Here is a 27634-nt window from a genome sequence, read left to right on the forward strand (position 1 = left end):
AGCAGGATTAGGAAGTTAGCCAAATGAATGACTGCCAAGTTGCAAAACTGATATATTTGACACTTCAGGGTGCCTCGTTTATATAAGTCCCTTCCCAAACTTCAGCAGAGACCTCCGCATTCCATTTATGTATCCATGTTTATGTAAAATTTGTAAAAAGTACAAGATTTTAAAATTCATTTTGTTCAGAAAAGGAACCCCCAAATTTGTCAGCTTTAGGTCCCATAATACTTAGACATACCCTGAAGCAGTTTATCCAAGGTGACTGTCACATCTGCATTACAATCTTTAAAGAAGAAAACTGTGCAAAATTATTCTTCAAGTCCTTTATGGGAAGTCCTGCCTGATTAAAAGGGGTGGTTGGAAAATTAGATGAGCTCTCAGCCAGCTGCAGTGGTGGAGGCTGTTATCCCAGTGGCTCGGGAGGCTGAGGTAGGAGAATCACAAGTTCAAAGCCAGGCTTAGCAACTTAGTGAGGCCCTAAGCAATTTAGCAAGACCCTTTTTCAAAATGGAAATTATAAATTAATTAAAAGGGCTGGGGATATGTTTCCGTAGCTAAGCCCTTCGGGGTTCAATCTCTGGTACCAGAAAAGAAAAGAAAATGAAATTAATTCTCAAAGATGTTTCTAGCCCTTTGATAGTGACTTTTTCAAAGTCTTACAAACACACTATTTGCCATGAGAAGCTGTTTAAAATACAGATGTGCACTGCTTGATCCTGATGCTCCATCTCTCACTTAAAAAAAAATAGATATAGAGATAGATCGTCAAGACAGTTTCATATTTTATCCTTTTCTGTAATAAATTGTGCAATGTTTATCTTTGACATTATACTCCAAAACCCCAACTAAGAAAGCCTCTGAGTCCCTAAGGCTGTATCAGGCACCACTGTATTATGCAAATGAAATATAATTTTTACCAGGACTATTATAATCCCAGGTACCCATGCACAATGAATGAATTACAATGAATAATGTAAAAGGTTGAATACTTTCATTTATTTGAATTATAAAAACAGTGTTATAAGCAAGTGAGCTTAATGTGCCCGCAACAGCCCTCAAACAATATTTTCATTGGGTATACCATAGTCTTAGAATAGTTCACATGACTTTGGCACTGCTTTCAAGATAAAGAAAGTAAAACCTAGAGGGCCAGTAAGTAGGGCTAAGATAACTATTTCTCTTTCTGATCCTGGGGCAGGCATCAGTAATCAATCATCAGGGTCCTTGATGCATAAAATATAATCTAGTCAATAAACCAGGTCTAGACAAAGAACACATAATGGTCAGGAGATTACCAGGAGGTAGGGAAAGCAGTCCCCTCACCACCCCAGCCCATCCAAATCTGTCACTACTGCTTCTTATTTTGACACCCTTTTTCACATGACTTCATGCTCATAAATACTCTAAAGAAAAATAAGCCATTTATCCAGTTTATGAGTAAAACCACTCTCCTTTGGTCGTGACTCTTTGCGGTGGATGAGGACTGAGAATCCTGTCTTTGGACTTGGCTCTCTCCATGACCTCACATGGTTGGTGCAAATGTCTCCACTTGTTCCCCCGAGGCCTGGGGCTCCAGGCCGACTCTTGCTTTCTCTGGCCAGCGGCATCGCTTAAAGCCATCTGTCTAAACATGGGATCCCTTCGCCCTCATTCCCTCAGGGCTCATGTTCTGCACTCTCAACTGTCTGAAGCCCTGGGCTTGGCAAACACCAGCCAAACCACGCAAGGCTTTACCTGTACTCTCAACAGTGTTTCACCATGGAAAATGAGACGTTTCCTAACAGATGATGCTTTCATCTTCTCCGGGGAGGCTTCTCTCTCATCACCTTGCACTCTCAAAGCAATAGGTGAAGAAGACAGAGAAAGAAATGTTATTTGGAAGGGAAGAACTAATTAAATAATAGTGATAAATGTGTAAGTCTTTTAGCTTAAAAAATGCATATGGTAAGCACTTGGTACTATAAAATGGTGGTTTTTTTTTTATAAAACTTCCCCAACCCTCCTGAGGCTTTCCACAGTACAGAGACAAGGTTTTACCCTCAGTGGGCTAGCTGGGGACATGTTCTTGAATACTGTAAAATTGATTTTATAAAACCATCAAGAATTTGGAGAAATACATATTTTCCCCCCATTTAAGTGGATTGAAGCCTTACATGCAGAGCAGTGGTTCCCAACTCATTCACCTAACTAATTAACTGACTCGAAATAGGCAGTGAGTGTCTGCAAGCCACTGCCCTCCCTTCCATTCCACCTGCCTCTATTGTCCAGACCCTGGAAATGCCTACAAAGTGTTAGTTATTCCATTGAAGGAGGCCAGATGGGGGAAAGAGAAAAGAGTGTCTTCCAGACAAGATCCCTTTTCAAAAACCTTCGTGATTTCTTCTTCTCCCTTTAGTCATCAATATATTTATTCAATGTCCATTATCACACCCTCTCCTAAGGGCAGGTATAGCACTAAGTATCAATCACTAAATATTAAGTAACGACCTAAAAATTAGGTGAGGATGTTCTTCTTTCTGAGCACCTCATATAGCAGGTAAGTGCGTCATATTCATTCCTTGTTCAACCCTGTGATGTTCCTGGCCCCTCCCTCTCCCCCTCTGTTTGCTTTTGGCTGCCGTCAGGTGAGCAGGTCTCCTCTGCCACGGGCTTTTACCATGGTGAACTGCCTCAGTCGGGCCGAAGAACAACCAACCTAGGCAATCATAGACTGAAAACTCTGAAACCATGAACCAAGATAAAGCTTTCCTCCTTCAGGTTGGTTTTCTCAGGCATTTGTCCACAGCTATGTGAAACTGGCTAACACAGGAACCTTCTGTGTAAGAACTCCCGACCTTCACCTCACCCATACGATGACCAGCAGGTAGGAGACCCCAGCGTCAGAATCCAAGGCATTCGCTTTCTTTTCTTTTTTTTAAAAAACTTCAATAAACTTAATAAGTGTCTTTCTCAAGAGAAATGAATGTGTGGCATAGTCAATGAGTCCTTGCCTATTAGAAGGTCTTTTGTTGCTAATACAAGTTAAGTGGAACATTTGATTTATAAAGGAAAGCAACAAACAAGTTGATGAAATTTCCATAGCAAGCACTGCTGAATCTCTTTTGTTGTTGTCAAATATAATACCATAATTGAGGAGGCTTTGGATTATTTCAGACAAAAAAATATTCCTTCAGGAACTCACAGATACCCGTTCCATGATCTATTCCTGAACTGAAAGAATATACACATGTAGTATCTCCACTATGATGTGCGGACCCTAAGTAGTGAGTGCACCTTGCTCTGGGAAGTTACCAAAATCATAATAAAGAAATAATCTTAGCATGATCTAGACAACCAAAAATGTCTAGAGAAACAAAAATTCAGATTTGCCTGAGGTTTCATATTCCATATTAAATACTTTAAAGTCCTGGCCAACATCGAAGAAGTTTCCGAGAGAAGAACTGCCTTCTCATTTTAGAACAGCGCACAATTCCCAAAGCAACTACACCTGCCCTGGCTGTGCGTGGTTGGTCTCGTACAACTTCAGACCAAATACTGCTTTGATTGCGCAGCTCCTGTGAGAAACGTAAAATCAATCAGGAGACTCATCTGGATGGGAAAGCGGCAGTGACTCAAACAGAAGTCCAGACTGAGCCACCCTGGCACTGTCACTTAGGCAGAGGCCACGGGGCAGAGGATCATAGGTGATCAACAATTGGCTACTTTACCAGGAAAGGCATACATTTCGAAAAGTCTTTGAATAGAGTAAGAAACTGAACATTAGCAATGAATTATTTGGGCATTCTTAGCCTGAAAATTCTGCAGAAAAGGTGTCATGCCAGTAGATCAGCAAAAAGTAATTTTACTATTATAGTTGAGTGTTAATGTTATAAAACTCCTCACTCTGAAAGGTCTTCCTGACCAACGTGTTTTCCTTCCGATATGTGGAGGAACGTGGCCAGTCTGAGTGTCACTGAGGATAAAGTTGGGACCTGTCGGTTAATCACAGAACTGAAAACAGTTGGTACTTTGGGTCTGGCAATATTTATCTTCGCTTTAGGACTTGGAAAACAACGGAGCATATATCTGTCCAGAGGAGAACTGACAAGGACCACAAAATGCAGTCTCACTGGTGAAGCGTTTGTCAGCCCTAGACAAGTGGCAGAGCCAACCGATGCTTATGTCCCAACGGTGTGGTTTCCGTAAAGAGCCACGCCATAGTTAATTGGGTTCACCAAATTTCTCAGACAGTTGATTCAGCTGCAGTCATTTAGTCACGGTCTTTCCCCACGGCATGGACTAGACTGTGGCTCTTTCTAAATGGCTAAAATGACCAGTGCCAACTCCCATCATTCAGATCACTCCTCAAGTGTAGAAACAGCCTGTGATCACAGGCTTAAATTATGGGTTGAATTGATTCCGTGTTTCTTTTTTTTTTCCAAAGTGGAAAAACTGAATAACCTGTGTTTGTTGTTTTGCTATTTTAGTCACAGCAGAATGTTTAACTAGTAAGTTGATTTCACAACTTTTGGACATGTTTATACAATAAAAGTATTTCTATAAAGACTGCGTTGTGTGTGTGTGTGTGTGTGTGTGTGTGTGTGTGTGCATGCACGCACGTGTGTTTGGGTTTCTGAGGATTGAACCCAGGGCCTCAAACATGCTAGGTGAGTTCTCTACCACGGATCTACATCCCCAACCCAGACAGTCTTTTTCTTAATGAAAGGTTTCCCTCATGGAATATGGATGATGGACACCTGGGACTTTCTCACACCTCTTCAGATGAGTTTATCATCTCAAATTCATCATCATATTAGATATGGTCTTTCTCAACTTTTCTGCTCAAACATCTCCAGGGCTAGGGCTGATCTCTGATGGGATGTCACTCTGAACACTCTAACTAAGCCATTTACGAGTCCATCTGCCAGACTCTCAGATCTCCATTAGTTGTGTAGAAATGCACAGGTACATGCACAGGTATGATCTGCTATCTCCAGCCAAGCAATCTAAACCACAGATGGTGGAGGACAGCCTTCACACTTTCTCCTCCTCTAACAGCTCATCTACACTTTCACCTCATTTCAGCTTATAGTAGTGGAGATCAGATTTCTCAGTCTCTCCTTGGCTGTGTCAGTGAGCCTTACTATGACAACATGGCCATACATACAGCTTAGCCTCAGCATGTCTCACCGGGGGCAGTCTGTCATTTACTCCCAGGTCCACAGTCATGAGTAAGGATTAGGCTTGACATCTGCCTTGCACCTTTGGGAGTGTACCTGACATTAACATTACCTTAGACTATAAATGCATATTTAATCAAGAATAGAAAATTAAATGAAATTGAAGATGTTAAGAGGAATTCTGGTTGCTGCTGCCCTTTTATCATAATGGCCTAACTATCCCCCAAAAGAAATTACTATTCCCTCAAAAAGCTATGTGGGCATTGGGGGATATAGCTCGGTTGTAGAGTGCTTGCTTTGCATGCACAAGGCCCTGGGTTCAATCCCCAGCACCCCCTAAAAACAAAAAAAATCTATGTAGGCTATTTCCTAGGATGATAAGATTATCTGATGACATATTCCAGTGTCTCTGATTTTAAAAACAGTGGAAAAGATGTCACAGGACAGTATGTGAGTTACTGCTAACCAAGTGGTGTACGGAGAGAATCATAAGTCTTTAAAGAAAACAGAAAAGGAACAAACACGTCTTGATCTTTTCTTGGGAGTCTGGCACTAGGTTGGCCTAAATACACTGGCACTGTTTTATTTCTAATTTTCAAGACTGAATCCTGGGAATGATCCATCCATGGCTGGTCTTTTCCCTCATGCTTTCTATCCGATCCAACACTGTCACCGCTGTCCATTTTCACTGCCACCATTCTCTCCATCATTTTCTCTCTGGACTACTTCCATGGCCTCCTGCTCATTTTCACACTGCAACCCCCGTCTTCCCACTGTGCACGCTCCACTCGTAGCCAGAAGGAGTTTTGTGAAGTTTGCATCAGATCCCATGCCCTTCCTTCCTCCAGGTGCCCTGTCTCCACTCTCACTCCTGAAGGACACGTTACCTTACATCTTCCAGGTCTTAGCGTGAGTGTCAACACCTCCTGTCATTCTCTCTCCTGGAGCATTCTTTCTTACCTCTTTGTTGGCTTCGGTTTATTGAGTGCCTCCCTCAACAGACTGTGAGCCCCGCAAGGCAGGAAGCAGGCTTGTGTGTTCACCAACGGGTACAATAATCAAGCATGTCAATTGGTAAGGACTAAGTTCTTGATGAACATTTGTTGGATGAAAGAGGAAGAGCAACTTGAAATGATGGTAGAAAGGAACGGGGCCTTCAAAGGGTAAGGCATGTAATTCATGTTGGTCAGTGGACAAATATGAAGATGAAATAGCATAAAAGAAAAAACAGAAGAGGAAAAGTTCTGACTGTAGGAAAGTACCAAAAGCAAATACAACTGGGTGACCATACAGAAGATCTGGACATGGAGCCATCTGGGGTCATCTGGAAAAAGAGACCAGGTGTACTGGGCCTTGTTGTTGCCAAAGTATTCGCTCTCTGGGCTGTAATGCATGTATTCCATGGTTGACATCAACTTGGACCTCGAACAAATTAGAGTGACAGGTAGTCCCAGAGAAATGCCATGATCAGTTTTCAAAAGCATTGTGTCCCTATGTGCATTATTATGCACTTTGAGACATTTCACACCCAAAGGAGATATTCTATAAATTCAAAGGTGGTATTGTGACACCTCTCACAGGGCTATTCCATAGCAAATATAAAGAAAATCTGGAGGAAAAAAAATTGGGAAAGCTCTTATGAAGGTAAGAATGTACCCACAATCAAGAAATAAAATGAAGAGATAAGTTCCTGGCAATGGTGGTGGTATTGAGCGCAGCCGTTCACCAGAAGTAGGGGACTGGGAGTAAAAACCAGCTAAGGCATTGAGAGGTAACTGAGAACCCATTCAATGCTCTACTTCTATAAATGACATGGAGTCCAAACACCAGAGCCATAAAATACCTGCCCTATTAAAAGTCTCCAGGGAGGAATAAATTATAGTGTTTAGGGTAAATCTGATCGTTGTCACGGGATCTCCAGCCTTATTTCCACGTGTTAATCCTAGAGTAAAAAGGCCAGGTGGACGAGACACAATCCTTGCATTCACCCGTGGTTCAATTCACAGCCAAGTTGTTGCTGATTTGATTAAACATTATCTCACACCCAAGACACTCAGTGCGGATGTTGGTCAGGAAAGTGAGACTGCGGTGACAGTATTGGGTTGAGCTTCACAGGCCAAGGGAAAAGCCCTTGACCCAGGAAAATAGCAGCTAACAATGAACTGGAGAGGAACAATCTTGGTCTTTATCCCCAAGGCATGAAAGGGCAGATACGGGAGAATAACGTTGGCGTAGTTCCCAAAGTGTTTATTAAGCTCCCAAAGAGAATAGTATTGGAATTTTAAGTACAGTATTGTATGAATTCTTCACCTGCAGGAAATTGTAGGGATATCCAGAAAACACTAAATTCTTTACCCCTTTTATCTAGCTGATTAGTGGTTCACCATTCCACTGTAGTGTGTTGTGACAGGGGTGTGCCAATGGTCAGAGTCCCAGAAGGTTCATGCCCCCACAGACCTGGAGGCTCTGATCTAGAGAGTTGCATGAAAGAGACACTCAAAAGCTGCCAGTCATTCAGGATTAGGTTTCAAAGTTTGAAAAATTGGGTGCTGTGGGCTTTCATGAGGTTTTGATAAGGGTGTCAAGAGAGAAAAGAACGTGGAATCATGGGGGCAGAGAATGAGATGTTCTCAGACCAAATCAGCTACATCTCTGTCCCTGAAGTTTGGATTCAATATCAAATTTTATTAATATAATAAACATTAGCAAACATTAGATGTCTCAAGGCTGGCACATTACAGTAGATTAAGTTCTCTAAATTCTTTAATTCACCACAATAAATATAACCTAATATTACTTCCTTGCCTACCAAATATTGCTGGCAGAAGTCATTATTTCTCTTTCTATATGGCCAGGAGCACAGGACCAGTGTCCTGAGTGTCTTCCATTCCTACTCGGAATTTCACCTTAAGAGTATAGGTATGGTCTATACTTCCCATACCATTTTAGCAAGCTGGGCCCATATGCTTCTTGAAATTTTCTATAAACAAAAAGGACTACATACATGCAAAACTGAAGAAAAGTAGCACAGAGTATAATACAATGATTTCCAAGCTTAGCTGATAACAAATCCCTTGGGAAGATTCTAATGACAGATATCTTTAGTTTTTAACTTACAAAAGTTTAATCAAGTTGGTCTAAGATGGAGTCAAGAGGTTTGTATCCTCCAACTGTTCCCATAAAGAATTCTGATTACCAGCTGGAGTAGGGATCCACTTATTTAAGTTATCATTGCATTTCTACAATAATTACTATGTTTTCCTGTTTTATGTGTTTGGATTTTTTTTTTTGTACCAGGGTTTGAACCCAGGGATGCTTAACCACTGAGCCACATCCCCACATCCCCAGCCCATTTTTTTTTATATATTTTATTTAGAGACATGGTCTCGCTGCTGAGGCTAGCTTTGAACTTGTGATCCCTCCTGCCTCAGCCTCCTGAACCACTAGGATTACAGGCATACACCACCAAGCCCAGATATGTGTTTGCTTTCTAAAAATTTTCTATTTTGAAACAATTATAGATTAACTTGCAATCATAAGAAAAAAATACAAAGAGATCCCATGTACTATTTACCTTGTTGCTCTCAATAATAACATCTTGCAGAACGATAGGACAATGTTGAAAGCAGAATATTAACATTTACACAAACCAGCCACCTACTTCAAAGTTCTTCTATTGTTTTCCATTGCATTTATATGTTGTGTGTGTGTGTGTGTGTGTGTGTGTGTGTGTGTGTGTGTGTGTGTCTGGATCTATGCAATTTTATCCAAAGGTAGATTTGCATATGCACCATCATAGTCAAGGTGAAGAACAGCTCCATCACTACAAGCATCCTTCATGTTGCCTTTTGATAGCCCACTTTGTTCCTCCTCTCATCCCAGCTTAATCTTGCTGTTTCTAGGGTGTTACATAAACATAATTAAGCAACATTATGACAGGCTGAATAATGGCCCAATAAAGATGTCCACATCCTAATCTCTGAATATATAATCTCTATGCAAAAGATACCTTGCAGATGTGACTGAGGATCTTGAGAGGAAGAGGGTATCCTGAATTATCCAAGTGGATCCAAAAAAAATCACAAATGTCCTGATAAGAAGGAAACAAGAAAGTCAGGGATGTACCAATAGTAGACATGGTGATAGAAGTACAATTTGAAGGGATACTAGGAAGGGGCCATAAGCCAAGGAATGTAAGCATCCTCCAGAAGCAAGGAAGGGGTTTTCTCCTAGAACTCCCAGAAGGAATCAGCCCTGTCAACACTTTTTAGAAGTTCAGTGACTGATTTTGGGTTCCTGACTTCCAGAACTATAAAGTAATAAATTTGTATTATTCAAGCTCCTAAGTTTGTAGTAATTTATTATAGAAGCCAAAGGAAACCAATATTACATTATGTAACCTTTTAGGATACTGGCTTTTTTCCCTCAGGATAATTCCTTCGAGATTTATCCAAGTTGTGTGAATCAATAAAGCATTTCTGTTTTTTGCTAAATGGAATTTCATGGTAAGGATGTACCACAAAAGGTTTGACCATTTGCCTACTGAGAACATCTAGGTTGTTCTCACATGTGGATTATTAGGACAAAAGCTACTCTAAACATTCATATACAGGTTTTGGTACAAACATAAATGTTCATTTCTCTGGGATAATGCCAAGGACTGCAATTAATGGGTCTTACAGAAATTAAATGTTTCATTTTATAAAAAATTGCCAAACTATTTTCTAGAGTAGTTACATATTTTTTCTAAAAATAAATGATTAATACAATATCTCATCTGTCATTTGATATTGTCAGTTATTTTTTTAGACATTCTCATTGAAATGCAGTGATATCTCATTTAAATTTTCATTTTCATTTCCATAATAACTAATGATACCAAGCATCTTTTCATATGTGTATTTGACTGTAAATCCTCATTGGTGAAATGACTGTTTATATCTTTTCTCTATTGTGTATTTAGATTATTTGGGTCTTTAAGTTTTGAGTATTTTGTACTCTTTATATACTATTCTATTTTTCAAATTTGTGGTTTGAAAAACTTTTTCTTAGTGTGTAGTTTGTATGTTCATCCTGTTAACAAGAGTCTTTTTCAGAGCAACTTTGTTGGTGGTAGTTTTTTTTTGAGAGGGAGAGAGAGAGAGAGAGAGAGAGAGAGAGAGAGAGAGAATTTTAATATTTATTTTTTAGTATTTGGCGGACACAACATCTTTGTCTGTATGTGGTGCTGAAGATGGAACCCGGGCTGCACGCATGCCAGGCGAGCGCGCTACCGCTTGAGCCACATCCCCAGCCCCTGTTGGTGGTAGTATTGACATTTTGAGTTTTCCTTCTATGGATCATTCTTTCGGCACCAAATCTAAAAACTCTATTAATTCTAAATTCCTAAAAGTTTCTCCTATGCTTCTTTTCATAATTTTACATTTCAATTTTAAGTCAGTGATCTATTTTGAGTTAATCTTTGCACAAGGTGTGAGATTTAGGTTGAGGTTCAGTTTTTTACTTGTCCAATTGTTTCAATATCATTTGTTGAAAACAGATATTCTCCATCAAACTGCTTTCTCACTTATCTCAAAAATCAACAGAGTCTATTTGAATGGATCTGTTTCGACATTTTCTATTCTGTTATATTCATGTATGTGTCTGTTCTTCTGATGATACCACATAGTCTTGCTTACAATAAGTCTTAGCTTTTTCACTGCTGTGACCAAAAGACCCAACAAGAACAATTTTAGGAAGAAGAATTTATTTGGAGGCTCACAGTTTCATAGGTCTCCATCCGTAGATAGCTGGCTCCATTCCTCAGAGCTGAAGGGGAGGGAGATCATCATGGCAGAAGAGTGTGGAAGAGGAAAGCAGGTCAAGACAGGATCACCAAGAGGCAGAGAGAGAGCTCCTCTCAACAAGGCCAAAATAAGTACCCCAAAGGCTTGACCCCGGGGACCCACCTCCTTCAGCCACTCCCTGCCTGCCTATGGTTACCGCCGGTTAGTCCTTATCAGTGAATTAACACACTCTAGTAGGTTAAGACTCATAACCCAGACATTTCACCTCTCAGCTTTCTTGCAGTTGCCTCACACACGCGTTTTGGGGTGACACCTCACATCTAAACAATAACACTCTACCTCTACAATAAGCCTTCATTTGGGGTAGAATGATTCCTCTCTCTTCATTCTTTTTTTTTCCCCCCTCAAGATTATTTTGGCTATTCTAGGGTTTATATCTCTCCCCACAAAATTTAAAATTAGGTTGTCTACGTGTATGACAAAACTTTGCTGGTATTTTGAAAGGAATTACCATAAGCTATAGATTAATTTAGAACAGACATCTTTACTATATTAAAATTTCAATTCTATGGCTCTGTGTCTCTCCACTCATCTAGATCATCTCTGATTTATTTCCTTTTGCAGGGAGCGGGGAGCAGCATTCTTTTATTTCTTTTCACACCATTTGTTGACTTTCCGCGCACACATTCTGAACTCATTTGGTTTCATGTTTGCCCAAATGTTTCAGTGTGGGGAGGATTCTCTCCACAGACAATCATGTCATCTGTAAATAGGAATGCCCACGATTGTTTTTTTGAGCCAATGGGAACATCCTAAAGGGAAGCACAGAGAAGTTGGGACTAAAGGGTACCACCACCTCATAGTTCTGGAAGATAAATGGAAGCAGAAGGGAAGGAAGTATAGCAGTTGCCCTCATCCAAAGGCCAAGAAAAAACTGTCAGACCACCCCTCCTTCCTCAGTATTGCTTTCTCCTGTGTGGAGCTGGTAACTACATCCCCAAATAAAATGCAGGTAACCTTTGACTCCCACTAGCCCCGTCAAGCCTGACTTTGTACACTCACCTCGATTTTGCAGACAAGGGAGTGCAGGCCAACTGTGAAATGAACCTTTTCCTCTACGTCAGCATACGACTTCTCCACGGTAAGGGCAGCCTCTACTATCAGAACCCAGGGTTTAAGAAGCTATGTTCATCTGAAGAGTTGTCTGATCTCTTGAGCTCTGGGGGTGACAGCAGAAAGCCAAGGACCAGGCAAGTCCCCAGAGTTGGTGGCGGTATCAAAAGCAGAAACAAAGCTCCCGACGTTTTTGAGTCTGCCACTCTAACCACCAGACCGCATTTCCTCCACGTGATTTCCACTCTGAACTCCACATGATTGTACCAGTGCTTCACTGTGTCTATGACACATGGCATGGGTTAAAGAGCTGGTGTCCAATGCTGTGCCTGAGAAGGCCTTTGCTTTCAATGATTGTTCCATTTGGACTGAAAGGTAATCTGAAGCACAATGGAACTGGGCTCAGGGCTGCATCCCCGAACCCAAGGGCAAGCAGGGCTCTGGAATTAGGAAGGAGAAATCCATACGACTCCGGCTGGTTCTCTCTTCTTCCAAGGCTCTACTTCAAACACTTCAGATACTTCACACACCTCTTTCTCTCTCTCCTTATCTCCTTCTCTCCTTCCCTTCCCTCTCTGTATTTCTCTCACAGTGTCTGCTGCTCTGGAATTCATGTGGTCACATCCATAGCCCCAGAAATACATATACTACCGACCAGTCAATGGAGAGGACTGGAGGACTGAATCCGTTCTTTGTCCGTGACACCTGGGAAGACATTCTGACTGGCCCCAGGAGACTGATGAGGGGTCTACCATGGGACTCAAACTTGAGGCCAGAGGAGTGAGAATATGTTATACAAGAAGACTCTGAAGAACTATTAAAGAGTAAACTGGGAAGAAAAATTCAGTAAGGTCTCTACAGACTAAACACTTGAATATTAATACTTCTTTCCATTATAAATTTGGAAATAGAAATTCCCTACCTATTGAGTCAGCTTGTTTATAAGGTAGCAAGGTTTGAGTTTTAGCATGTTGTCCAATTCTTCACACCGAAATTTGCAACCCAATACACTCGTTATGGTTTTACTTCTACATTAAAATTTTAATACTTGAAAAACAGAAAAATATTAAGTTTTTCATCAGCATGATTCAGGAAGTACAGATAGATTTAGTGCTCTGATAAAACTGGCACGTAAGAGAAATGAAGATTGTTGAAAATTTATCCTAAATTATGGATCTTAAGTCCTCTTCCCTGGATTGTGTGACCTAAAATAAATCATTTTGGTCCTTTATTACTTTATTTGTGAAATGGAAAAATCTATCTGGTTTATGTTTTAGTGTTTTTGTAAATACTTACAAAGGTTAGTATAAAATGTTAGTATAAAGCATATAAAAATGCTCTATAAACAATACTACGTATGGCTGTCTTGGGGCTCATTACTGAAAATAAAAATAAGAATCATATAAAGTATTTTATATTTATTTATTTTAACACAAGAAGAAAAACTAATTTATATAAATGATTGTAGTTATGCTTCTAAGACCCTCTTGAGATTATTTAGGGCAAAAAAATATGATCATCACTTTATTGGAGGCAAAATGAGAACCAAATAAAACAACTTGCCAAGTGTCACATAAATAGTCATGGAATAAGACCTTTTGGCAAGAAGAAGATATTAAAGAAATGAGTTTCAGAATCCTAGTCTGAGCTGCCGTCCTATTTATGTTCTTTAGAAGAGAGAGGTGTTTTTTTCTATATAAAATTCCCGGGAAATCACCACCATGCCAGGTGAAAGCGTGGACTTGAGGACTAGCCGTTGCACTTCTTGGCTGACCTTGTCCTGTTCTCTGCTAACAAATGGAAAGCACCTCTGTGCTAAGTCATCTGCACTTAGTGAGCACTCCATGTACTGATTCCAATATCCTTACTGCTCTCCACCCCTCTGGGAACTTTGAAAAAAATAAAAAAAAACCTGCAGCTCCTCGGATGTAATTAAGTGCTCCGAAGTCAAAATGGTCTCTTTGGTGCATTCCATTCTCCTCTGAATTGGTTCAGATATTCCCAAGAGGCAGGAAACGACAATGTTCCTCCCTAATGCCTAAATTTTATGGAGTGAGGAATTTGATTTCTGAAAGCACAAAAAGCCATTAGGTAAGAAAATGTTTTTGCCCGTATTCTTTGTAAAACGATGAACAGACTCATACAACAATTTTACAAATACTCTCTCAAAGCGATCCAAAACCTGCTAGTTTAATACGCCTAAAAAGGGAGACTGCTGCAACTTGCTGCTTGAAAGAGGATTTTCTGTAGATTGGTTCCATCGTGTTTGTCCTCAGTCATGGTAAGCAGCCCTTGTTTATTTTTCTTCTTCTAATAGCTGAAATAGCTCTGAGAAGGTCTGAAACTGGAAAAACCAAGCCATTTTATGGCAATGTCATCATTAAAAGCATCTGTCAATTAGAATGCCTCCTATAAAGAAAATGCCCAAAGAATCAGTCTGTATCCATTTATTATCAACACAGATATTCCAGATTTATTCGGCTGTATTAGTGTAATTGGAACAATATTGTGAAATACAGGTTTCCGATGAAAAAGGAATGAAAGCCTAGACAAATCACCCCAAATAACATATGGCCTTTTGCTAGGAAGATCAGAGAAAATTTGTATGCTGTTTGTTTTCCAGGGAGAGGGGCTTTTTGATATTAAACTGAAATCTAAAGTAAGGTACATTGATTTACAGGAAATTGTTCCTTTATACACAAATTCATCATTTACAAATGCCATTTTCAGGGGCCTCGACTGAAGGAAGACTTGTTTTTTGAAGTCAAGAATGCCATTAACTGTGCCTATATCTGTATATGAACGGTTTTTCCCAATTGAAGCATTCAAAGTTCACAAAAAAAATATAGTTATCTTAAATCATTTCAAATAAGCAACATCAAATTCAATCTTAGGGCTCACTTCCAGGGAAACCTGTATGCACATATATTTCACAGAAAAAGAAGGTGGCTGGTCCGGGCAGCGGGGGCATATAGGATGTAGCCAATTGGGAAGTGAGCGCCATTTTCCCAGAAAATGGTATTGGTTCTTTCTTTCTCAAACGAAGAAAGATTGATTGTATGTTCCCATCTCCTTCAATGTAAGGGCTTTGAAAATCCCCCAGAATTTTCCACTTGCCACTCTGAGCTTACAAACGGTCCTTTTATTGCCTAGCATATTTACTTGCAGGTCTTAAAATATCCATATGTCATGGAAGAGATGAGCCTTTGGTGACAGGTAGGAAGATGTGTCCAAAAACCACTTTTCCAGGGCTCTCTGCCTGAGTTCTTGATGGAAGGGTGATGCCTCCACTGGGGAGGATGAAAGGGGAGCACTGCCAGGCTAGATGGGGGCTCCCTCCAGGAGCCTCCACCTACCCAGCTCCCCCCACTTCCTTTCCCTTTCAGCTGAGAGGAGATTGTAAAGGAGCGGGGATAGCTTTCCATTTCTGATTCTCCTCATCCAAGGCCTGATTGCTAAGAAAGTTTTTCTTCTTTCTGAAAAGGACTCCAAGAAGGAAAATGTGTCGAGCACACAAAGATGTGGGAGTATCTGCCCATCTGCGCCGGATGTGCCTCCCTGCTGTGCCAACTTGGGAAGGTGGAATTATCAGGTAGAAAAGGCAAGGTGGCAGGAGGTGGGGGCAGGGGCTATTTTACTTCCTGCTGTGTCTTTCCACTTGGGTTTCAAATAAGAATATTCAATAAGCCATGTATGTGTGGTTCCCACAAGCTTGATGCCTCCCTAGAAGCCACAAATTCCTCCTGTGTGGCTGAGTGAGAAGCACTAGTTTTGAAACTCCACAGAAGATGGTGGTGGCATTTCCTGATAGATGGTGCCAGTGACTTGGGTTTCATTTGCCTTTGCCTTGACTCTCTAATCATATGCTGAAATGCAGAGAACGCCTGCATCCGTCGTCCTCGATTCTGAAAGCATATTTTTCATTCCTATTGCCTTGAAAATAAGGTTTGATCTTGCATAGTTTCCAAATCGGTAATTTATTACGCTTTGCTCCCCTGGGCCATGGCTCAGCATGGGGGAATTAAGGTACTATCAGAGGCAGAGGAAGGCAGTATCAGTTCCTTTCCTTCGTTTAGAATCCGAAGAACACTGCCAACTCCACCAGACAGCGGCAAGAACAGGGGAGGCGTCTGCTCCCCCACCCACCCTGCTGACTCCCGAATATAACATCAGGCCTTACGCCAAAGGCTTTGGCAGCCTTGAGAGAGCATCTCCTTTGCAGGCGAGTTGGATGGTTCTGATCCATGACTCATTGTGTTTTACTTGGTCCTCCCCAGAATCTCAGCCTATGTATTCTAAGACCAAGTTAAAAACTGCTAATTAAGATAGTGTCTGCAAGAAGCCACCAGCTAACCATTTTAGCTTAACTGTGTAATAATGCAAACAATCTATTTGGTTGGGGAGTGGGGAGGGGGTGCATTCTTTTTGGTTTAGTTTAGCTTTTGTGTTTTTGTTTTTTTCACTCTCACAAGGCAGTTTTTTTTTTTAAATGGAATTTGCATATATTCTATATATTCTATTTCTTTACCCTTATTTTCACTTCTCTTTTCCCCTTCAGTTAGTGTCACCTTCCTTCCAAAGGCAGAGAAACACACATTTCTTTTCTAGTTGGTAACCTACTGCTGCCCCTGAAGGCCTCAGAGCACACTGACCTTGATCTAGAGAGATTTTTTTTTCATACTCACCCTTAGACCATATCATACTTTCAAGGCCTACCTTGCCCTTGGCTCTTCTTTCGGTTCTCAGTTTATTCGCTTTCTTATATTCTCTTCCCTTCTTCAGGGGGTGGAGCATTACAACTTGGGGATTTGCATTCTTTCATTTCAGGCCTCATATACTTTAATTCTCCATCTAACTGAGCTTAACTCTGGCCCAGAATGTCCTCAGATTACTCCATTTGTCCCTTCCAAACCTTTTTATCCATTATGCTATAAAGATACCCTAGGAGGTAAATTAGTTTCTATTTCTTTTCATTTCACAGATGGGGAGGCTGAAAGCAGAGAGAGATTAAGTGCAGAGTACCAAGCTAGAGGTAAGCAGTGATTCAAACTCTCAGTCATCTTCTCTAGCTGGGTCTCAGCACAGGGAGTCTGCCCTGTGTTCCTACTTTCCAAAATCACCACTGAGCACTGCCAATGATGTCTGACTTTCATATTCCCTGAGGGATCCTTGCCTTTGTAGACCAGATACATCCTCCTTTCTCACCTGAAGATGCTCTTTTCCAAAGCGCTGGGCATCCTCGTCCTCTCCTTCAATGCACACTAATATTCCAGGATCCCATTTGGCTCAGATAAGAACTGCTCTTTAATTGATTTGGGGTGGTTACTGTTTCACAATCCCTGACTTCCTGCCTCCCATCCCAGATCCCCAGGAGCCCCGAAAGAATATGATCACATCACTTCTGTATGCCGTATCTTCCTTTAACCTTCCTGCCAATCAAACACATATAATCCATTTTGAGTAATGACAGAAAATTCTAACTGTGGCGATTAACCACAGCTCATCAACAGCCTCAGGAACCTGCAGGAATTTTCCTCAGAAATCAATGCACTCAACTGTGATGTGCTGATTGAGATAATGAGCTGCTAGATGAAAATTAAGGAATAATAGAATGGATATCCTTTTTTTCTTTTTCTTCTACTAAAAGAAAGAAAAGCAAAAAGAAAAAGAGAACGAGAGGAAGCTCAAGAACTAAAGTTCATTTTCTAACACAATTTACACTTAATTTCTCCCACCTAAATCTGATTAAGTTTACTGCTGTCTTGAACTTTTTGCAAATTTCCACCACTTGTGGCTTTCAGGCTGAAGAATATCTCCAGAATAATGGAACTTGAATTTGTCCATGGTTTTTTTTTTTGAGACTTAAATTCCACAGTGACAACAGCTTTGCTCTGAATCCCTGTTCCTCTTACCCCTCCTCTTTCAAAGGATCAACTTTAATATTGGCTTTCATTTGGCACTGGTACCCTGGATTGAGTATCTGAGCTCTGGTCACTGGCATGCAGACACAAACCACAATGCCTACTTGCCATTGTTCCCCTGAATTCCAGAAGCATCTGGCCACCTGGCTTGCTGCCCCGACTGAGTGGCCGCCCTTCTTTCTATGCATAGCATCCAGTGTGTGGAAACCAGTTCCCACAGCTCCATATCCTCACCCAGCCCCGACCCTTCAGCTCCCAGAGCAGGATGGAGCTGTGCTGAAAGACAAAGGCTGACCTGGAGATTTGATTCTTTGAAATAATAGCCCATCTCTTAAAGAGAGCAACTTAAGTGCAAATCTTAATGGTTTATTTTATTTTATTTTATTTTTTCGTTTTCAATCACACAATGAACTTCAATTATGAGATTATAAGATTGAAAAAGAGGCTTTGGAAAACAATATGTGCATTTTGTGTGTGTGTGTGTGTGTGTGTGTGTGTGTGTGTGTGTGTGTGTGTGTGTGTTGTTCAGGTGGATGTAAATGGGAAGAAATAGTTCTGGTGTATATCTCAGAAAAATTATTTTGCAATCCAAATTGCTCACATTCGAGACTTTAAAGGCAGGCATGACAACACTCACCTAATCTAGTTGACCCTGCATCTTCTTTCCTGAATTGCCTTTCATCTTAATGAGCAACTTTATGTATAGGTCTATATTAAACTTTTATGGTGTTTATTGCACAGAAATAACTATACCACTCAAATATAAAATGCCTGTGTATATTCGTACATAATCAACAGCTTGAATTTATATATGTGTCATATATATACATATATATATTATCCACCAACAGCTTGAAACTAATTAAAAAGGAGGTATAAATTGATTAAACTTCACATGAAAAAAAATATTGCTTTTCAAATGTCATTTTAAAATTACATTTTCAATTACATGTCTATCAATATATTGAAAAGCTGTAAAAGAAAACATTCACATTTTTAGGCACATTTCCCTTTCTCTTCTAGTTTTCCGTCATTTTCTCCTGCTTTAGGGTTGATCTTCTGTGCCAGGGAAAGACCGTGCTGAAGGGAGAAGGCAGCCCAGGTGTAGGAAGAGAACTAAGTACAATGACAGGGCTCCTGGATTCAAATCCCTCCACTCTACCCCAGTGAGGGAAATAATCTTAATGCTCAGGGCCTCGTTTCCATTAACAAAAGAGCCTTTATGAAATTATGTATATGGAGATAAAACCAGCCAGCTCATAGCATTGTAAGACCTCCCGATTAAGATCCACAATCCCATCAATACTAAGATCTTTAACAATTTTTCACATTTTAATACCTCTGGATTTGCAAATTAGCTTGGAATGGATGATATATCATCTTTAATTGGAAGCACATTTTCATTCTTAATGGTACATGAAACAACGGTGTTTCTTACAATTAATGATATCTAAATTTGTTGCAATACAGTTTGTGTTAAAAGCATGTAGCTGGTTTATGGTTGCATTCAAACTTTATGTTTTCTTGTTAATACAAGATGAACCCTAGCCTGTTTTGACCAACTAAAGACATTCACAGAGTCAACAAGAACCAGGAGGGACTCAATAAGTAGGAAAAAATGTCTCTCTTTTCCTTAAAGAGCCTTCCCTTGGTTTTATGAACTGCTGTTACTGTCCCCAAATTCTCAATAATTTTTGAACGAGGGGTCCTGTGTGTTCATTTTACGCAGGCCTGGGAAAATTGTGTAGCACAGCCTGGTACAAATGTACTTGGCTAAAAAAAAAAAAAAAAAATTTAAGTCTGTTGATTCTTCTTGCCTTCACCTTCTGGTCCCAGTGATGGAAGACCTTGAACATCTCAAAAGGAGTTCTGAACTTTGTGAGTACTTGAATCACAATTTCAAGCACATAGTGTTCTGTTTCCTGAGTTTGTATTGTCTCAATCTCGAGTCAGAGAGCAATTACACACTGACCTTCAAATTTTGAAGGTTAAAAAGGGATAACATATTTCAAAACCTTTGTCTTTTGAAATAAAGGTTCTTAGGAAAAGCCCTGTACTTTTATATATATATATATATAATTTGAGGGAGAAACTATGTTCTATTAGACAACATGAAGCTGTTTTTAAAGAATATGATTTAATATAGAGTTATTGTAAAAATCTGTTCTGCTTACATCTTTTGTCTGCACTCTATATCTGCATTTTTGTTGTTGTTGTTTTTATTGGGAACTAGTATTGTCCAAGCCTTTGGGCAATTTTCTTTGCTAAAACCAAAGTACACAAGAAACTGGAGCCTCTCCTTTGAAATCTATCACTTACAGTCAGATTTGATCCAGCAATAAATTATGAGTGTGATTCTCTAAAGTGCATACCTTAGACCCACAATTTCTGGATGACTCAAATGAACATGTTGGTAGAGTGAGATAAACAGACTTACTTAAAACACATTGAATTCGTAAAATCTTCAGAGGTAGGAACAGGCTGTCTTTTTTCCAAGCCTGCTTCAAAATCTGACATTTCTAAAAGCTTACCAGGTGTGATTGACCAGTCTGAGGCATTTAGGGATCAAGAAGGTGCCTAAAGACTCTGGCGAAACTCGCTTGCTGGTATCAGAGGAAGGAAGATTCAACTAGTGGAACAAGACAAAAGTAATAGTGTTAAAAAGGGAAATAATAGGCGGAATTAAAAAGGGATTGGTGCACTGGACATACGAACACACAAGTCTGGTGGCTCCACTTCTTTTTCTCATGGACCTAGGGAAATGCATGCATGGAGGACAACAACCAAAGGACACTTCAGACCATGATGTAAAACTGAAATGAGTTAGGTGGGGGTGTTCATTTTGAAGATTTCCATGATCAAATCTACCTTATCCCCCAAATCTAAGCACAGTATGCATGCTATCAAGAGCTTAAATTCAGTGTTCTTAATGAATCATAAAATCAACCCAGAAGGCTAAGGAGGATGTTGTAAGATAAAGAAGAATTTAAAAATCAGGGTTTTTGGATTCCAGTTCTTCAACAATTTCACATTGATTCTTTGGATGACTATTATTGATCATGGTGTGGGGATCTCAAGATTGTGTATATTTGAGAAACTTCTCTCCCTCAAATCACATTCTTTTTTCTTTCTTTCTTTTTTTTTTTTTTTTTTTTTGGTACTAGGGGTTGAACATAGAATCATTCCACAAATGAGACACTTCTCCAGCCCTATTTTGTAATTCATTGAGAGGTCTCTCTGAGTTGCTTAGCGCCTCGCTCGTTGCTGAGGCTGACTTTGAACTTGAGATTCTCCTGTCTCAGCCTCCCAAGCCACTGAGATTAAGGCATGCGCAGCCAAATCACATTTCTTATGGGGGCCATTCTTTATAACTACATGTATTGCTAAAATTGTGAGTGTCCACTTAGGCACAGCAGAGTCTAGTGTGTATGTCTAATTCCATGTGTGTTCTTTCTTCTCCAGGGTAGGCGTAAGAGGACACGGCTGCCTTTTCCAAAAATGGCTCATATCAGTATTTTATTAACCTCCTCCTTTTTTTCTCCTTTCCAAGTTAGAATTCAGCCTAACTTCTCCTAAATGCAGGATCACAGCTTCAATCTTACAGGAACATCAGCCACCTGCATCTCCTTTTCTGACTGTGGAAGTTCTGGAAAAATCAGGGTGCAGGGGGTAAATTTGAGAGAAAGATATTGAGAATGAGAATCATTGAAAAAAATAGTTATCTTTATAATGTGGCCTCTATAATTGTATAAAAACAATTTGATAGTTTTAAAATGTAATAAATATTAGAGCACTTTACCACTTTCACTTTTAAGGCAAGAGGAAAAAAAATTGAGGGAGTCAATGATTTAGAAAAACTTTGATTAAATGCATCAAGCAACACTTTGTTTCAATTGTTCTCTGTCAGGAGCGATATTGCCCCCCACCCGACACCAGGGAACCTTTGGCAGTGTCTGGAGACAACTAGAGGTACTACTGACATCTACTGGATAGAGGCCACAGATGCTAAATATCCTATAATACTCAAGAAAACAATGAATAGTCTGGCCCCCAATGTCAATAGCACCATCATTGAGAGATCCTGTTCTATTTTATTCATAGAAAAACAAAAAAAGGACAGACTGACTGCTTTAGGAATTACTTTCATGATTCCCAAAACGGGTCACTTCAACTTCAGAGGGGTCCCCTGTTCGGTGCCTCATCTCATCAGTGCAGACAGACACCAAGGGTCCTACCTTCTTGATCCATCTCCTCCTCACTCACTCTGTCTTTTTAACTACACCGACTCCCGTAGGCTCTGTCTCCTCTGGTAATTGGACCAATTCTTCCCCCTGCCTACAATTTAAACAGCTGGAAGCTTGACTTTGACATGCAGAAATCAGGAGTCTTGAAGCTCAAGGAAGCAAAAGTCTGTGCAGATGCTTAAAAATAGCCTGGCTCTGAGAGTGTCAAGAGGTAGGCACTCTAATCATAAACATTAGGGAGTGTTCTAATAATATTCCAAAGTAGAATCTGAAAATCTGACAGAAGGTCCTTGGTCGGTTTGATTTTACATGAAAATCAGAGTTGGAGGCCTTCAAGGTTATACTATTAATTTGTGGAAACTCTCAAGAACACTATCTTACCTTCCCATTTTGACTTTTAGCTGCCACTCCCACGCTGTTTTGGCTCTTCTATCAATTTATTTTATCATACTTCTACTTCTATTTTTTGCTTCCATATAAATGTAGGGAAATGACTTTAGTGGACATTCCTACTGTGAGTATTTGCATTTTTGAACATTATCTGAATGGCACCATGAATTCAAACAATTTGAAATCACAGAGTCTTGCAGGTAGCAATCAGAATAATTTCATATACAGACAGAAATTATTATGCTGAGCAGGAAACCATAGCAGTGCACTCTCAAACATAAAAGCAATCAGTCACAGGAGTGCAATAAGAAGGAAACATTTGCTTAAAACACAAAAAGAGAAAGATGTAGTTTAGAATTATATCGTTCCTATGGAACCATTTGTATTTTTTGTATGCAAATGTGATGGGTTTTAAATGTATGATATGGATATATACGTCTGCATACATTTACCCACATACATATGTTTTTCTTGAAACGTTTCGTGATTAGTCAATATTTATTTCTTATCAACAATTTTAAAATGTGCATTAGTGGGCATTATCAAATAAGTATCAAATAAGTAGTCTGAGGGATTTCAGAATCTCAAAATCCTCTCTGGGCTTTTTCAGAACACATTATATATTTCCACACTAAAATATTGTCTTTAAAGAAGACTTCTTTCTGTCATTCAAAAGGCAAAAGAGGATAAGTAATCCATTCTTTGATGACTGCTAAATCTTCCATAATCAAAGTCAACAATAAGTGAAGGAACACTGCCCAAAAGAAAAAGGAAATAAATAAGGTGAAAAGAAGAAACGGTGACAAAGGAGCTATGTCTACCAGGACCAATACAAAAGACAAGACCATGATATCAGAGGGTAAAAATTTTCATTATAGACTTTAAAATATCTGTCTTCTGTATTAGCTCCATTTTTACTTTCGAGGTGGGCAGGGCAGGTCGCTTCTTGGAGTCTTCACTTCCTCACCTACGATATAGACTAAGAAAATGTGGAAATGCAGAAAAGCCACACATGTAAGCTGATATTTGATAATACAGCTAGTAAAGGGGACTTTTCTGGCTGTGACATCATATGTTTAAAGGACAACAGAACAGACCTGTGATGAAGTTCAGCCTCTTGGACCCCTCAGTAAAAACTGTGGTCAGTTTCCTGAGAATTTGTGCCAAAGGAGGGACTCCTGCCTCCTCTCTCCCCTCAGGACTCCAGAGCAGTCAGTTCATCTGCTAGAGATGAAGAAGGCCACCCAGACGGCGGAGCTCTGTCGTCTGGGCGTCTGCTCCAGCTTCTGGACTTCACAGGATGTGCACACTGCTGCAGGAACCATGGGAAGGAGAGCTGTTGTCATGATGGCTTCGATGGCCAAATCAAGGGATGAGGATAGAAATTAATACTGATTCTAAGATACAAACAATAGCCAGTATTTATTGACCATTTACCAAGTATCAGAACGAGGCTAAATTCTTCACGTTGATCTTCTCACTTAATGCTCACAACACATTTATAAGAAAACCTTTATTCAATTATTCCCATTTTATATGTAAAAAGTGAAATTAAGGAACTTGGTCAAGTTCATACAGTGAGGAAGACTTGGAGACAACATGAGAGAAGTTTTTTTGTTTTGTTTTTGTTTTGGGTTTTTTTTTTTTTTTTTTTTGCAAAGTATGAAAATGCCTACATTTTGTCCTGAGATGGCATTTAGGAAGAGTTGAAAGGCAGAAGGAAAAAACAAGAAGGGAGAGAAGTTTGCAGAATACAGTTTAAGGTGTAAAGACACATGGGTCAGGTATAGAAGGGAAAAGAAGAGAAGCTCCAGCAATACTTCCCTGCTTTCTCTCATTCCATGCTTTCTCAGGAGTCAGATGATAGGTTACACTCTTTTTGACATTGGGAACGTGTCCGATGCTTTGATTAATTACTTGTCTGTTGATCATGTTTCTGTGAAGTTAAACTGTGTCCTGGGGGGGTGGTGAATGCAGTGTTTATCCCTCCAGCCCCTCTCTCCTCTTGCAGTGGAAGCTGTTCAACCCAAGAACAGAGTTTTAGCAGCCCCTGAAGAGGTGGGCGTGTCTTTGAGAAAACAAAATTTAGTGCATGCAGTGGCTGCGTCTGGTGGAAAAGTTAGTGTGAATCATCAAAGGGGCCCAGGACGTAGGGGAATCACCTGCTGCTCTAGCTGAGGACCAGCATCCCCAATCTCAGGGTAGCCAGACGGAAACGCATGTTCTGTCTCCTTTAATTTGTACATGGGTGTCCCTGGGGCACTTTCATCCTCCCTGGCATTCCTTCTGTCCCCTCTGTGAGAGTCACAGTGGTTGTGTTTTTGTTCCATTTTGAGCCCTCTTTAGGACCATCTACCACTGCAGCCTCAATTCCCTAAGGCTGCTTAAGCTTCTCATGTGCCTCAGGTACCCTCCATGGATGGTCTCTCCATGTCTCCAGGGCCACCGCTGACATCACCACCCCCCATCACTGTCTTAGCCAGGTCCAGCAGGAGCCCCTTCCAACACCACCCCACCTGCTGTGCACTGTATGCCTCCCCCAAATTCATATGCTGAACCCTAACCTCTGTTGCAGTGGTACTTGGATGGTAGGTACATCCTGCTCAAGGTAGGATACGTCTCTCTCCTGGTGAGGCCTGTGTGTGCTCTCTTGATGATGTCAACTGCAATTTATCTTCTCAGAGAGTAAAAGGCACATCCATTTGGGTGGCAGTCTCTGGGAAGCAAAGCTGTGCAAAGTAAGAAAGGAAATCACAGATGGGGGGAACAGAGGACTCCAGGCTTCTGGTCAGCAGCCAGAAACTGCTAACCTTAGGACTTTGTTAGAGTCTGACTAGGGCCAGAGGGAGATGGTGCAGCTTGTCAAAAACCTGGGCTTTGAAGTGATCTGGAAAAAAATTCTCTAACAACCAAGAGGAAAGAATGCTTGCCTGGAACAAAGGATGAAATGGGACAGTAGACACACAGGCCCTGGCATGAAGCTCGTCATGGGCACCCTGTGGCTGGCTTGTGGTTCTTCACATGCCACCTTTGAATATGCACTAAACCTGTTTTAAAAGGACCTGCTTTGAATGTTCTCTCTGATCTATATATATATATATATATGCTAACCCACAACAAGGGAGGGGAAGAATAGAAGTCCATTGGACTAGACAAAGGGAAATGAAGGAAACAGAGGGGGGATGGGGAAAGGAAAGACAGTAGAATGAATCGGACCTCTCTTTCCCATCCTTACATATGGATGCACAACCACAAGAATGGGATCCTAATTAGAACAAGTCAGACTCATTCCCTGTATGTATAATATGTCAAAATAACTCTAGCATCGTGTATATTTAGAAAGAACAACAACAATAAATGAGCCCACCTTTAAGAGTAGCAAATAACAGGAGCACTGAAATATTGGGTCCACTCAGTGACTTGAGGAGGGCAGAGGAGATAGCGGTAAATATCCTAAAATAAGGAGAGTGGAGGGGACAGCTACACAAAGACAGGACAAGCAATCTGCTGAGACGCCTGAGAATGAGGAGCTGGCTTGTGCTGGGAAGGGCCCTGAGTCCCTAGGACATGCTCTGGGCCTCCCCATGTTTATGTGCTTTCTGGGACCTGGGTGCTTCCTGCTCCCTCCTCTGCCTTACCAAGTAGATTTCCTGTGCTGCTAAGGATCCGTTAGGAACAACAACAACAACAACAACAACAAAAAAAAAGCAAGTGAATCTCAAACTACCCTCTGCTCTATTGGCTAGCTGCTCTGCTAAAAGGGTTTCCTAAATCAGGAATACTGAGTGTTGGCCATTTTTGAAAAGCTATTTATAAACTTCCTTTATCAATGTTCTCCTGAACTCCATCTTTACATGTGGGGGAAAAAAATAGTCCAGTTAATTTTATTCCTTTGGACACAAAGCAGGATTTTAAATGACAGATTCACATTGTGCAGGGGTGGGCAGAGGGGTTCTCCAGAATGTGTAGCTTTTATGGACCAAACTGACTGAAGTTGAAGCACGTGAAATTTTAGTAACATGAAAATTGTCAGCATTAAAAAAAATAATAATAAAGCTCAGGCTCATATTATCTGTGCTTATTTGTGGTACGATATAATTTATTGTACTTTTGGCAAAGGTGCTGGCCTTGTGAATTGTCTTCGTTTCATTACAGAAGCTACACTGAGTCATGTGCTACCTTGGTGCAGAATTTTGTTTTCTGTTTTCATATTTATGAATTTGTCCTCCCGGAAAATATCAAGGTCAATTTCTGCCATTTGTGGCAAAATGCAGAAGGTTTAACTGAAGGTGATGTTGATTATGCATGCATCCAAATATAGATGATCTGGGTCTTCAATATTTATTTAAAAACCAAAAATGCTTAGATGGGAACACATATAAAAGCATAAAGTAAGCAAAACAAAGCAAAATGAGGGGGAAAAATGAAATAAAATCTAAAATATGTTTTTTTAACCCTTAGTGTCATGCTGTTTGAGATCACAGAACTTGGGCTCTGTGGTGACTAGTTCTGGATTAAATATAAGAATCTAAAATGAAAATATGAAAGTAACAAGAAATAGCCAACAAATTAAGTTTTCAATCTAACTGGGATTTTTTGGGGGGGTGGGGGGGGAAGTACCAGAATTGAACCCAGAGGCACTTGACCACTGAGCCACATCCCCAGCCCTATTTTATATTTTATTTAGAGACAAGGTCTCACTGAGTTGCTTAGCACCTTGCTGTTGTTGAGGCTGGCTTTGAACTCACGATCCTCCTACCTCAGCCTCCGGAGCTGCTGGAATTACAGGTGTTTGCCACAGCACCCGGCCAAACTGGGATTTTCATTTAGTTGATGTTTTGCTCTTCTGGGGATATACTTTTTTATGTGAAAGAAAATAGTGAATCCAACTCCACATCTATTTTGAAATGAAACAAACAACAAAAAAAAAAAATCAGAGAAAACGTCAGATTATAGATAATTTACAGAGCTCCTTTTTATGCAATTGGGTTATAATTCTGGGATATCAACCATTTCCT

The 27634-nt window shown here is 40.3% G+C and overlaps 1 protein-coding gene across 8 annotated transcripts in view; it reads right to left on the reverse strand.

Moving 5' to 3' along the window:
- Positions 1–972: 972 nt before the first annotated feature.
- Cog6 (component of oligomeric golgi complex 6) overlaps positions 973–27634 on the reverse strand; it is a 145410-nt gene continuing 118748 nt past the window's right edge. Inside the window, exons 20-23 of one of the 8 annotated variants that reach the window (XR_013423426.1) lie at positions 23714–27513; positions 20514–20611; positions 9172–9252; positions 973–9060 (exon numbers count right to left, since the gene is read on the reverse strand). The gene's annotated coding sequence lies outside the window, so the exon portion shown is untranslated. Of the gene's footprint in view, positions 9061–9171; positions 27514–27634 lie in introns of all 8 variants that reach the window. The other 7 variants (XR_013423423.1, XR_013423421.1, XR_013423422.1 and 4 more) reach the window with 7 other exon arrangements.

This window comes from Ictidomys tridecemlineatus, chromosome 6, assembly GCF_052094955.1.
Source record: "Ictidomys tridecemlineatus isolate mIctTri1 chromosome 6, mIctTri1.hap1, whole genome shotgun sequence".
NCBI classification, from domain to species: Eukaryota; Metazoa; Chordata; class Mammalia; order Rodentia; family Sciuridae; genus Ictidomys; species Ictidomys tridecemlineatus.